Here is a 13,616-nt window from a genome sequence, read left to right as displayed (position 1 = left end):
ATACCCATTAGCCAACTTTCTCCTTCTAGTCTGTGAAGTAAACTGCTTCATTGAAACTTGAATGTTTTGAACAGATCCCGTTATTACACATTTGTTCTAAATGGTTAGTCAGTTTTAGAATTTTCCAAGTGATCATAGAAGTGCCTCAAGCTTTCTGAGCACTTTGGATGTCTTTTGATTTGACTCACAAACCTAGGATTACTCTGGTCTTGAATAGAACCACCAGGCTTGCACTAGAAGACTTAAATATTCCATTCAATGTATCAAACATGCCCCAGACACTGTGCTAAGTAAGAGAGATGGTAGGAACAGTCCTTGCCCAAAGTCCACAATAACCTCTCTCAACACTCTGTTTAAAATAGTCTTCCCCTGGTTTTGGCAACATGACAGACTGGGCTAATTGCAGGTAAAAACAAATATTCTTGTATTACATAAATTTCCCAACTATGTGCAAGTAGAGAGGAATTGCATTATTTTAAAAACAAATACATACCCTATGGGTTTCCATGAGAATTTCAATGAGCAATTATATATGAACATAGTGTAAGGCATATAATAAGCATATAATAATAATGATTGAATACTAGTTCAGTGCCTTTTATACTTTAGAGGCTAGTCATTAGCTATTGCTGTATAATAGAAACTATCTCAAAACTAAGGATTAAAACAACCATTTATGGTGGCTCAAGAGTCTATTAATTAAACAAATGGTTCTAATTGTGGCTGGACTCACTCATATAAATGCAGTCAACTATAGTATATTTGTAGGCAGTTCTTCTGATTTTGGGGTGGGCTCTCTCACAGGTTTGGGAGTCAGCAAGATAGGTATTCTAGGATGGCCATGGATAGAATGAATCAGCTCTGCTCCATGTGGTCTCTTGGCCAGCCTGCGGTTATTCACATGGCAGTCTCAGGGTTCCAATAGATAGACCAGAAGCAGACAAAGCCTCTCAAAGCCTAAGCTTGGAAATACACATGGTTGCTTCTACAACATCTTGTCCAGAGCAAAATCATGAGGCCAACCTATATTCAGGACAGTGGGGAAACAGACTCTACCTCTTCATGGAAGGAGCTACAAAGTCACAAAGTGCTTGCGTACAGGGAAGTTTGTATGATTGGGGCCAGCTTTACAATCAATCTACTACTATGCCTTCAATTAATATGAGAGGATATGTGAAAGTAAGAGAGTTGATTTATAAGCAGCTAAATAATGATTTTATTTGAGGTTTCTATTTCCTTTAAATTTTAGGTTTAAAGTTTGTTCTTTTATTCTTCAATGGCATGCAGTAGAAATTGTGGGTAACAGGCAAATATTACATACATGTATAAAACAGGGATGTGAGATAGCTCAGAGAACCTAAGAATTAGCTTCTGCAAGGACAGGAACTCTGAACCATCCAGAATCTAGACAGCAAGAACTCATAGTCCACTTAAGGCAGTGCCACTGAGATTCAAATTTCCTGGAGAGAGAGTCCAATTGGCCTCTAAGTTAGGTACCCTGATTTCGGCAAGGGAGGACTAGGCGCCTCGACTCTAAAGTCTCACTAAGACTACCTGCAAAGCGGCTAAACAGTTTTTGAAAGTAAAATGAAATGCACTGCTAGATGAAGACAATTCAGGACAGTCAAATACAACAAAGTCTTCTACAGAATTTAAACAGCTTAATCTTAGAAAATAAGATCAGTCAATCAGTGGCTCAAGTCCTCCAGTGGTGTGGGCATGGAGGCCCCAACTGCCATTTCCCTCCTTACACGTCTCCCAATGGGTGACAGCTGGAAAGTAACTAGAGGCAAAGGATACGGATTATGCAGAGAAGGAAGGTAAATTAGATGGGGTTTTCCTCTACCAGTCAGTAGCAGAGACCATTTACTTCCTTAATTTAATTTTTTGTTTGCCCTGACCTAGTCAAAGCATGCTTATAGACAGCAGTCTTTGCTTTGCTTCAAAGATCAATGTAATTGTAATGCCAAAGACAGTGGATATGTTTCTTAAGAGTTGTATAAGTTAAAAATGCTTCTGGCTGCTGGTGGCTTTACCCATAGGACAGTTAGTGTTACTAAGCAGGAATTCCCTAAGTAGTGGTCCCAGGGTGAGCCCAGCAGCTAACCAAAGTCCTCAAGGACCTCAGTTTCTCCTTTCTGTCCACTCCACTATCTCAGTGTGGCAGGAGCATCTCTCCTCATGGCTACAAGATGGCTGCTGCTGCTCCCAGCATTATGTCCTCACAGAACGGCATTTCTAGCAGAAAGGAGAGAAAAGGGAGCAAAAAAAGCGTTTGCTTTTCTTGCCTTTCTATGGCTACTACCCTTCAGTAGACTTTCCATGATATCTTATTAGCCAGAACATGAGCATCTTAATCCAATCACTGTAGAAGGGAAACGAGACTGCTATATGGGCTTATTCCGATTTTAGTTCATCCTCTCACGCTGGGCACATTGCTACTTGTGTCTACGTCCATGGCACCTTCACTCACGTTTTCTTGGCCTTGTCTCTAATTCTAGCCCCAGCTGGAGTCAGGGTTGGCTTCTTGGGGAATGGGGCCTGTGAAGTTTCACATTTAGAAGGGCTCATTCTAGAGCCCTCATTTAGAAGGGCTCTGGGCTTGGTTTAATGCTCTCATTTAGAAGGGCTCTGGGCTTGGTTTAATGCTCTGCTCGTGCTGCTTAGAAATTATTATTATTATTATTATTATTATTATTATTATTATTATTTTTTTTTTTTTAACAAAGAGCCCTACCTTTTCGTTGTGCACTGGGTCCTGCAAATTATCTAGCCAGTCCTGGTTTGGGAGGACAGTCTCATGTGGGCTTTGTCTCGCTTCTCCCTGGTAGCCTCTTGCTTTCTCTCCTGGGCTTCCCAGAAGCTACAGGCACCACTGAGCACTCAATCAGCTGGTAGACATGCACAGTTTGGAAGGGAAACTTTGACCAGTCAACATGGGAACTGATGGAGGAGTGCTCCTGGGGCCCATCCTTTAAGAGCATGCCACATGATTCTTGGAAGGTCCTGGTGGTATCGAGCTCCATTGTCCACAGCTGTGACCTTGATAACACACCCTTCTGTTGGATTTCTTCCTTCTCTGACCTGTCTCCCTAGTCCCTCATTCCTCGTCCCTGGATCATCTTCCAAATAAACACCCATGTACTTGCCTTGTCTCAGGCTTTGCCTTCAGGTGAAGCCAGGTTCAAACACCATTCAAATGAAATCAGTGTTTCTTCCAAGAAGAAAGGTGCATGGTTATTTGCCCATTGGATAAGCCACATCAGCAGTGTCAGCCATAGTGCTTGTGGGTTCATAAAGAAAGCCATCCCAGATCCTGTTTCCCTGATTCCCAAAACAGAATCTAACATACATACTGTGTACCAGACACAGTGGTTATTTCCAGGTATATTTTCTTATTTCACCTGTACAACAGCCACTTGCAGTAGTTACTATTATCTCCATGTTACTGATGAGAATACCAGGGATCAGAGAAGTTGGTGACTTCCCCAAAGCCAGGAAGTAGAAGACTAGGAATTTAAACAGTTATTTGGGTATTCCTCCCACACCATCACCCTTCTAAAAGGAAATACATTTGACCTATACGCCAACTAGCTGGCCCTTTGGGGAAGTGGGTACAGCTTGGATTTGGGCTTTGTGGCTTTTCAAAAAATATAAAGCACTTCCTAAGCAGAGAAAACAGACTGGGCATGGTGGCTCATGCCTGTAACACCAGCATTTTGGGAGGCCAAGGCGGGCAGATGGCTTGAGTCCGTGCGTTTGAGACTAGTCTGGGCAACATCGTGGTGAAACCCCATCTCTACAAAAAAATAGAAAAATTAGCCAGTTGTGTTGGCCATGTGCCTCTAGTCCCAGCTACTTGGGAGGCTCAGGTAGGAGAATAACTTGCAAAGCTGAGGCTGCAGTGAGCCATGATTGTGCCATTACGCTACAGCCTGGGCAATACAGTGAGACCCTATCTCAAAAAAGAACAGCTAGAGATCAGGCAGGTATGCCAGCAAAACTTTCCTCTAGGCTTTTTTGGTCCCTGTATTGCAGTTTTCAGGAGCGGAGGGTTGTGGCTAGCACAGTTCTCATGTGTTTTCTTTAAACCAGTAGCAACCTGGCAACTATATTTTCCAAGCCTGGCTAGACAGATCATTCTATTCTGCTTTGTTGAATTCAAGGGAGTATTCTGCCCCTTCACAGACTCGGGGCTGTGTAGCAGACTGCATTTACAGAGTGTTCTGGATAATGAGGTCAGGCAAACATTTGAAGAAACAGATCGCAGACTACAGGGACACTACTGTTTTTTTCCAGGGCAGGTTGGGAAAAGAAATTGGACACTAGTCCAGACGACGTTGTAGTATTAGCAGAATTGGGAAAGGGTGCCAATGCCTAGCTGGCAGTCGGGGACATGACTGAAGAAAGAACTGTAATATTATTCTCAAAAGGTGGTGTTTTTAGCACATAGTATATAATAAAGTATAACCCTCTTCTGTGGAGCAACACAGAATGGAAGTGTGCTTGGTACCAAGTTGCCACCACACAATGAAGAATTAAAGTGAGTTAAAAATCTATAAATTATATATATAACTTTAGGGAATCTTCCAGTAAGTGCCCTCAGATTTATTTTTTTCTTTTTTAGAGAGAAAGTCTTAGGTCTGTCACCCACGCTGGAGTATAAGGATGTGATCATGGCTCACTGCAGCCTCCAACTCCTGGGCTGAAGTGATCCTTCCACCTCAGCCTCCTGAGTAGCTGGGACTACAGGCATATACCACCACACCCAGCTATTCTTTATTTTAATCATGTACACAAATTACCTTTGTATTTTTTTTTTTTTTGAGATAGAGTCTCACTCCTGTTTCCCAGGGTTGGAGTGCAGTGGTGCAATCACGGCTCACTGCAGCCTCAACTTCCTAGGCTCAGGTGATTTTCCCCAGCTGAGCCTCCTGAGTAGCTGGGCCTACAGACACGTGCCACCATGCATGGCTAATTTTTTGTATTTTTTGCAGACACAGGGTTTCACCATGTTTCCCAGGCTGGTCTCAAACTCATGGACCCAAGCAATCTGCTTGCCTTGACCTCCCTAAATGCTAAGATTACAGGCATGAGCCACCGTGTCTGGACTCCATGCCTGGTGTCAGTATTCTTTTTTTTTTTTTTTAAGCAGGGGCTCACTCTGTTGCCCAAGCTGGAGGGCAATGGTTTGATTAAGCTCACTGCAGCCTTGACCTCCTGGGCTCAAGCAATCCTTTTGCCTCACCCTCCTGAGTAGCTGGGACTATAAGGTGTGCACCACCAAATCCAGCTAATTTCTTATTTTTTGTAGAGGGGAGATCTTGCTATGTTGCCCAGACTGCTCTCGAATTCCTGGGCTCAAGTGATCTTCCTGCCTCAGCCTCCCAAAGTGCTGGGATTACAGGCATGGTGCACCACACCTGGCCTCAGTATTCTTAATATAAGATAAAATCTGGGATATCCCCACCTCTTGCTGATTTTCTTACATTAATTTCCCTGACTGTCATGTAAAGATACCTAACAAGAAATGGTCTGAAACCTTTGTTGGTTGCATCCCCAATCAATAAAAACTTTGTGCACAAATCTCCAATATATATTTATATATTTACAAGTTATCTCTCTGTACTGGTACATTAATATTTATGCACAATAAAAAGCCAGAATTAAATTTCAAAGGATAAGATAAAGATTACACTATCTTAAAATTACATAAAAACTAGTAACAGTGCAAAAGCCCCTGCTTTTGCTAATGAGTAATTTGATTAAATACACGTCTCTCTTAAAAAAAAACAAAAACAAACCATGATTCATCACTCTGTGATACATTGATTCAAAATTTTGGACCAGTTCATTTTATTACAATACTCTTAAAACATTTTTTAATTGAGGCTTCATTTCAGTGTTTTTAGCATATTCACAAAGTTATGTAAATATCACACTATCTGATTGTATAATATTTTCATTACCCCCAAAAGAAACACATATTCAGTAACGGTCACTGCTATTCCTCTCTACCCATAACCCCTGGCAACTACTAATCTATTTTTTGTACCTGTGGGTTATCCTATGGTGGAGATTTCTCATAAATCATACAATATGTGGCTTTTTGTGCCTGACTTCTTTCATGTAACAAAGTTTTTGAGATTCATCCCCGTTGTGGCGTATATCAGTACTTTCAGTTAATGGACATTTAGGTTGTTTCTACTTTTTGGCTATTGTGAATAATACTGCTATGAACATTTATGTACAGTTTTTATGTGGGCATTTGTTTTGATTTCTCTTGAGTATATACCTAGGAGGGGAATTACTGGGTCATATGTTAACTCTAGGAACTGCCAGAATGTTTTAGAAAGTGGTTGCACCATTTTACAATTCCAACAGCAATAGATGAGGGTTCTAATTTCTCCATATCCTTGCCATGGCTTGTCATTGTCTGTCTGTTTGATTATAGCTATCTTAGTGGATATGAGTAGTATCTCATTGTGGCTTGATTTATGTTTCTCTAATCACTAATGATGTTAAGCATCTTCTCATGGGCTTATTGAACATTCATGTATCTTCTTGAAAGAAATGTCTATTCAAATTCTTTGTCTATTTTTAAATTGTTATTTGTCTTTAAATTATTGAGTAATATGAGTTCTTTATGTATTCTGGCTTCTAGACCTTGTCAGATATATGATTTATAAACATTTTTCCCATTCTGTGGGTTATTTTCACTTTCTTGACAGTGGCCCTTGAAGCACAGAAGTTTTCATTTTGATGAAGTCCAATTTATCTATTTTTCTTTGGTTGCTTGTGCTACTCGTATCATATCTAAAAAAACAGTGCCTAATTCAAGGTCAGGAAGATTCATATCTATACTTTCTCTTAAGAGTTTTATAGCTTTAGCTCTTACATTTAGATCCCTATCTATTTTGAATTAATTTTTGTATGCTATATGTAGCAGGGGTTCAAATTTATTCTTTGAGTGTGGATAGGCAGTTGTCCTAGCACATTTGTTGAAAATACTATTCTTTCCCCCATTGAATTTTTATATTACCCTTGTCAAAAATCAACTGACAATAAATACACGTTTATTTTTGGACTTTCACTTCAATTCCATGGGTCCATATGTCCTAATACTTGGTTTTTAATATACGTCACAGCTGAAAAGATAACTTACAAAGATTCATAGATCAAATACAAAAGTGAATCATTGCCTATCTTTACTAATCATTTTCTGTCACATCCATCAATTCTGGAAATGTCTGGCTGGAGATCTCGCTGGTGAGTTTCCATCTTCTGTATTGTCTGTGAGTTGTTCTTGCAAACCAATAGTATAAGGTATTGCATTTTTTTCTTTGTAACACATATACAAAACCCACTAAAGCTTTTCCTTTAGAAGATTTTGAAACAAGTCAGCAAATTCTTTTATGTCAAGTTTTCAAAAGTGCAACTATGAGAGTTTTTAAAAGGTGTTACACGTTTGTAATTTTAACAATAAAGACTACAGGACAATGAAAACATTTCTAAACACTAATTTAGAAAATAATCTTCTCGGCCGGGCGCGGTGGCTCAAGCCTGTAATCCCAGCACTTTGGGAGGCCGAGACGGGCGGATCACGAGTTCAGGAGATCGAGACCATCCTGGCTAACCCAGTGAAACCCCGTCTCTACTAAAAACAAAAAAAAAACTAGCCGGGCGAGGTGGCGGGCGCCTGTAGTCCCAGCTACTCGAGAGGCTGAGGCAGGAGAATGGCGTGAACCCGGGAGGCGGAGCTTGCAGTGAACTGAGATCCGGCCACTGCACTCCAGCCTGGGTGACAGAGCGAGACTCCGTCTCAAAAAAAAAAAAAAAAAAAAGAAAAGAAAATAATCTTCTCATAGCTTAAGTTTGTTTGTTTCAAGAGGACTTAATTTTTTTCTGAAAAGCTTATACTACGAAGTATTAGAAATGTCAGCTCTTCAGTTTTACTGGTTGTGATGGTTAATACTGTCAACTTGATTGGATTGAAGGATGCAAAATGTTGATTCTAGGTGTGTCTGTGAGAGTGTTGTCAAAGGAGATTAACATCTGAGTCAGTGGGCTGGGAAAGGCAGATCTACCCTTAATCTGGGTGGGCATTATCTAATCAGCTGCCAGGGCAGCTAGAATATAAAGCAGACAGAAAAACATGAAAAGACTAGACTGGCCTACCTTCCCAGCCTACATCTTTCTTTCCTGCTGGATGCTACCTGCCCTTGAACATTGGACTCCAAAGTCTTCAGTTTTGGAACTTGGACTGGCTCTCCTTGTTCCTCAGCTTGCAGATGTCCTGTTGCGGGACTTTGTGATCATGTGAGTTAATACTTAATAAACTCCCCTTTATCATTTTGGTGGTTATTCTCAGAATTTAACATATATACTTAAAGTATAAATTTGGTGAATACATTTCTCTTTTTAAAAGTACTTTGCCTGCTGCAGTGGTTCATACCTGTAATCCCAGCACTTTGGGAGGACCAGTTGGGAGGATGGCTTGAGCCCAGGAGTTTGAGAACAGCCTGGGCAACAAGGCAAGACCCATCTCTACAAAATGTTTAAAAATTCACTGTGTGTGGTAGCATGCACCTGTAGTCACAGCTACTCTGGAGGCTGAACTGAGAGGATCACTTGAACCCAGGAATTCAAGGCTACAGTGAGCCATGTTCATGACACTGTACTCTAGCCTGGGGGACACAGCAAGACCCTGACTCAAAACATGAAAAACAACAAAAAAAAACCTTAGAATGCCTGACTCTCAAAACAGCCACCTCTAGGGTACATAGTATTACTGTCCAGCCTTTTATTTTTTTCTTACTCTTTTTACCCCTAAAATGAAACATTAATTTATATTTACCATGGGCAATGTTTATATTTATCTACATGTATTACTGCTGCTTGGGATTTATTGGGCCTTCTAAACCTGAATCATTCATTAGTTCTGACGAACTTTCAGTCTTTATCTCTTTGAATATTTCGTGTCACTCACTCTCTCCTTTATTTCATTCTAGAAATCTGATAAAGTGTAACTTGGCCCTTCACTTGCTACCCTCCCCATCTCACTGTTTCTTTTCTATGTTATCACGTTGTCTCTCTTAGCTGCGTTCTGAGTACTTTTTTCAGATCAGTCTTCTAGCTCAGCATTTCTTCGCCAGGAAGAGGCTGAATGTACAAAGGCCAATGGCTAGACCACACAATGGGATATTGATCCACACGAGAAGCCCCAGCAGCCAAACCACAACCTCTATAGCAATCTGTCCAGAACAAGAAAGGCTTAATCAGCAACAGCCAACTTGCCTTTTTTATTTTTTATTTTTTTGTGTTTTGTTTTTTAAGATGGTCTTGCATTGTTGCCTGGGCTGGTCATGAACCCCTGGGTTCAAGCAGTCTTCTTGCCTCGGACTCCCAAAGTGCTGGGGTTACAGGTTTGAGCTACCATGACCAGACCGAATTTTCTGTTTTTTTTGCTCTGGTCTCCAAATGATCACCAACCAGAGAAGTCCAGATATCCACTCCAAACCCATGACATGAAATGCTCACTTCTAGTTAGCCCACCTCTAACTGCCCCAACACCCAAACCTCCAATCAGAGGACGCCCGCAGCCTTCACTTTTTGTCAGTGGAAAGCATTTCCACTCCCCTGCCTGCCTTAGACTTTGCTTACCAAACTCAAGTGGTGGTGGCTGACTCCTTTGTTCTATAGCAAGCTGCAAATACATACATGGGCTCTGTTTTCATTTGGGTGGTCTGTTTCAGCACCAGTTAGGGCTATTCTGCTCTTTGATGCTTCTACTCCGTTTTTTAGGTCAACCTCTGTATTTTTCAGTTTTAGAAGTTCCATTTGATTCTTTTTCAAAACTGATCATTTGTATCACTTCTTGTTCTTTTGTCGTCACTTCTATTTATGCTAGGATATTAAATGTTTTCCCCAATGATTCTAATATGTGAAGTCCTTATGGGGGTGTTTTTATCATTTGTTCTTTCTGCAGTCTTTCATTATGGTAGCTGATTTTTCTTTAACGTTCTTTGATTACTTTTTTCAAAATTGTGAGCCCAGATTTGTCATGCTTTCTTTGGGAGTTGCCTGAGGCCTCACCTGAGGGCACACTGTCTAGGAAAAATTTGCATTTGCTTCTCCTGGGCACTTGCGGGCATGAAAAGTTACTTCAGATGAAGTTTTCCTTGGGAGTTTTTTATTTTTATTTTTAATTTTTTTTTTATTATTATACTTTAAGTTCTAGGGTACATGTGCATAACGTGCAGGTTTGTTACATATGTATACTTGTGCCATGTTGGTGTGCTGCACCCATCAACTCGTCAGCACCCATCAATTCATCATTTATATCAGGTATAACTCCCAATGCAATCCCTCCCCCCTCCCCATGATAGGCCCCAGTGTGTGATGTTCCCCTTCTCCTTGGGAGTTTTTAAATCTACATTGTAAAATGTACATCTACTACCCTTTGGAGGACACCACATGCAAGTGAGATCTTTTGTCATGGCCTGGTGCAAATTTAAGAATCAAGTGTATTAATAATGATGGGTTCCAACTGAGTATGTAGATAGACATTGACTATTAGATCCTTCTGAATTTCTAAATAAGAACTTTTAAAAAATACCCTTAATATGAAATAGGTGATTCAGACATAAGAAAAAATGTTTTAACAAACACTATAGTATTTATTGGCCTTCTTTTGCTTACAGAAAGCAAATCTAAGTGACTCCATATTCTTCCCTAATTGTAAAATTACTTTTAAAAAAAGACATGGATTGCGGAAATTATGAGTTGAGCTCCAAGAATTTGGACTGTTTTCTGCCTCTTCCAAAACAATTCTTTAAACTGCATCACAGATTTCCTGTGTTATCTCAGAATCCATAATTCTTATAGAAACGCCAGTGACTAGGTCTAAATGGTGGTCTGTATTGACCTTGCCTTTTTCGTATTCTTGCCAACATTCTGTATTTCAGAGCTCCAGTTCACTCATGACCCTAGTTCTTACGCTGGATTAGGCTTCCCAGGAATATAAAAATGAGTAAGGCAGGAGCTCACAATCTAGTGAAGAGTAAATAAACAACCGTGAAGGAAAACAGACTTTAACAGTGTTATAGCCCAGCAACAAAGTTGTATGAAGCATAAAAGGAGGAGGAACCATTCATACTGAGGGTCCTGGAAAGGATCGTTTCTCACCCAGCTAGAAAGCTAAGAAGAATTTGACAGGGGCTGGCTCTCCTGACAAAGATGTGGTTTCCCTATGGATCAGGCCTACAAGAGTTCTGCCTGTGAGCTGAGAAGTAGTTAGGAATTCAAAAGACTTTTCACCCACTGGGTGAGTGGGACCTGAGCCAGGAAAGCTTTGGCTGGATTCACTTGGCTCAATGGAAGTTTCCAGAACTGAGAAAATTCCAAGATTTACTCTTAAGCTATTCCTATTGTTTCACAGGACATGAAATCACATACCTGCCCATGTTTTGTACACAGATAACCATTCCTTCCTGTAATATAATATCACTCAAGGCAATGGATCTAACCATGTGTTACCACCGGGGCCTCCTGCTGAGAAGAACAAGTCAGCATAACAGAGGATAAAGGGCATTGTTACTTCCTGCCCCTTCCCTTTCCTCTGCCTACAAGTCTTGGCTGGCAGCAATAGGAGAGATGGTAGAAGCAGATACCTGAGCTTGGCATTTGGCATGAGATTACTGTGCTTTTGAAGAGAGAAGGATAATAATTAAGAAATATCTACATTTGAATTTTAATACTAGAGAGTCTGAGAAGGGCTTTTTTGGAAGGAGTGGCCAGGCCTGGAACAAGCACATGCCTAGAGCACAATCCCATACTACATGTAAGGAGGAAGCTGAGGCCAGCAGGTAAGTGCAGGAGAAGGCAAATGGACAAAACTTGATCCCCTGAAAAATTGAGGATAGAAAGAATGAGCCCCCTAAGTTCTAAAAGGGCTGATATACCAGCTGATGTCCCTGAAGCGGGAACAGAGGTATGGGTGGGACAACAGGAGTGAGTGGGGAACTACATAGGGTGCCTTGCCTGAAAGTGGGGACAAGGCCATGATATGACCATAGGCAATAAGCCAGGAGCCCAGTTACCAAGACAGGCATGAATGGCTGGAGATGGTGGGACTGGCTTAGGGCTCTAGAATATCCTGTAGTCACTAACTTTTTTTCATTCTTGCTTTTTTTTTTTTGAGACAGAGTCTTGCTCTGTTACCCAGGCTAGAGTACAGTGGTTATCACAATTCAGTGCAACCTGGACCTCCTGGGCTCAAGTGATTCTCCCACCTCAGCCTCCTGAGTAACTGGGACTACAGGCACATATCACCATACCCAGCCAATTTTTAAATTTTTTGTAGAGACAAGGTCTTGCTATGTTGTTCAGGCTGGTCTTGATCTTCTGAGTTCAAGCGATCCTCCTGCTTTGGCCTCCCAAAGTGCTGGGATTATAGGCATGAGCCACCATGCCCGGCCTGTAGTCATGATTTTGAGTAAAGCTGAACCCCCCAATAGCAGACTTACTTAGAGAGACAAAGTAGCCCAAGGAGAAGAAGATCCGGGGATAAGAGCAAGGGCTTTGGCATGCGACCTGGCTATGAATTCTGTGCCACTTGCTGGATTGACAATGATGGGAGTGTTGCCTTCTCTCTTTGAGAACATAAGGCCCATGAAACTCAATATGTGGTCCTGACAGTTTTACCCGCAGTGAACTTTGAAACACATTTCCTGGGATGTTTTAAGCTGGCCTTGCCATCAAGCTGGTGCTCTCATCTGGGCCTTATGTTCTCAAAGAGAGAAGGCAACACTCCCATCATTGTCACATGTGAGAACATAGTTTTATCATCTGTAAAATGAGGATGATTATAATTACTTCATAAAGCCCTTGTAAGAATTACATGAAATAATGTTTTGAAGCACTTAGTACATTGCCTGTACATAGCAGCCACTCAGTTGTAATTGCTATCATCAATATTACAAGGAAAGACTGACAGAGAATCAAAGTGTGCTGAAAGTGTTCTACCCTCTAAAGGATAACCACTCTAGGTTGTCTGATTTGGAATGTATGGGAGCAATTTTAACAACCTTGTAATTTGTAGATAATTGATAACAATGTAATATAATTCCTGTCTGTAGATACAGATTCTATCTTGTCTGGTAGAGGTTCAATTGACTTCTCTTTAGTTTTTTCTTTCCAACTTTTATTTTCAGTTTGGTGTGATTATTTTATCACCCAGGTAATAAGCATAGTATCTGATAGGTAGTTTTTAAATCTTCTCCTTCCTCTCACCCAACTTCTCTTTCTTACTCCTTCTGGAAAAAGCAGTTTTGCCTCGACTCATGCACTCATTTCAACATTTCTCATCTGTAAGCAAGGACACCTCTGGAAGATGCAAGGCCCAGCAAATAGTTTTGATATAAACTATTTGATGTACACTTTAAATGGATGAATTGTAGGCTATCTGAATTATATTCCAATGAGACTGTTAAAAACACTTGTAGGTTTTTGGTTGTCTTTTCAGTTCCCCAGTACTACTCTGGCAGTTCTGGGTCCCTTCTGGCATGATTTCATGAAAGAACCCAGGTAGGAGCAATTCAGGCCACCTCTCTGAA

The sequence above is a fragment of the Piliocolobus tephrosceles genome, chromosome 9 (assembly GCF_002776525.5).
Source record: "Piliocolobus tephrosceles isolate RC106 chromosome 9, ASM277652v3, whole genome shotgun sequence".
NCBI lineage: Eukaryota > Metazoa > Chordata > Mammalia > Primates > Cercopithecidae > Piliocolobus > Piliocolobus tephrosceles.
The sequence above is the reverse complement of the archived record's forward strand: the minus strand, read 5'-3'. Positions refer to the sequence as shown.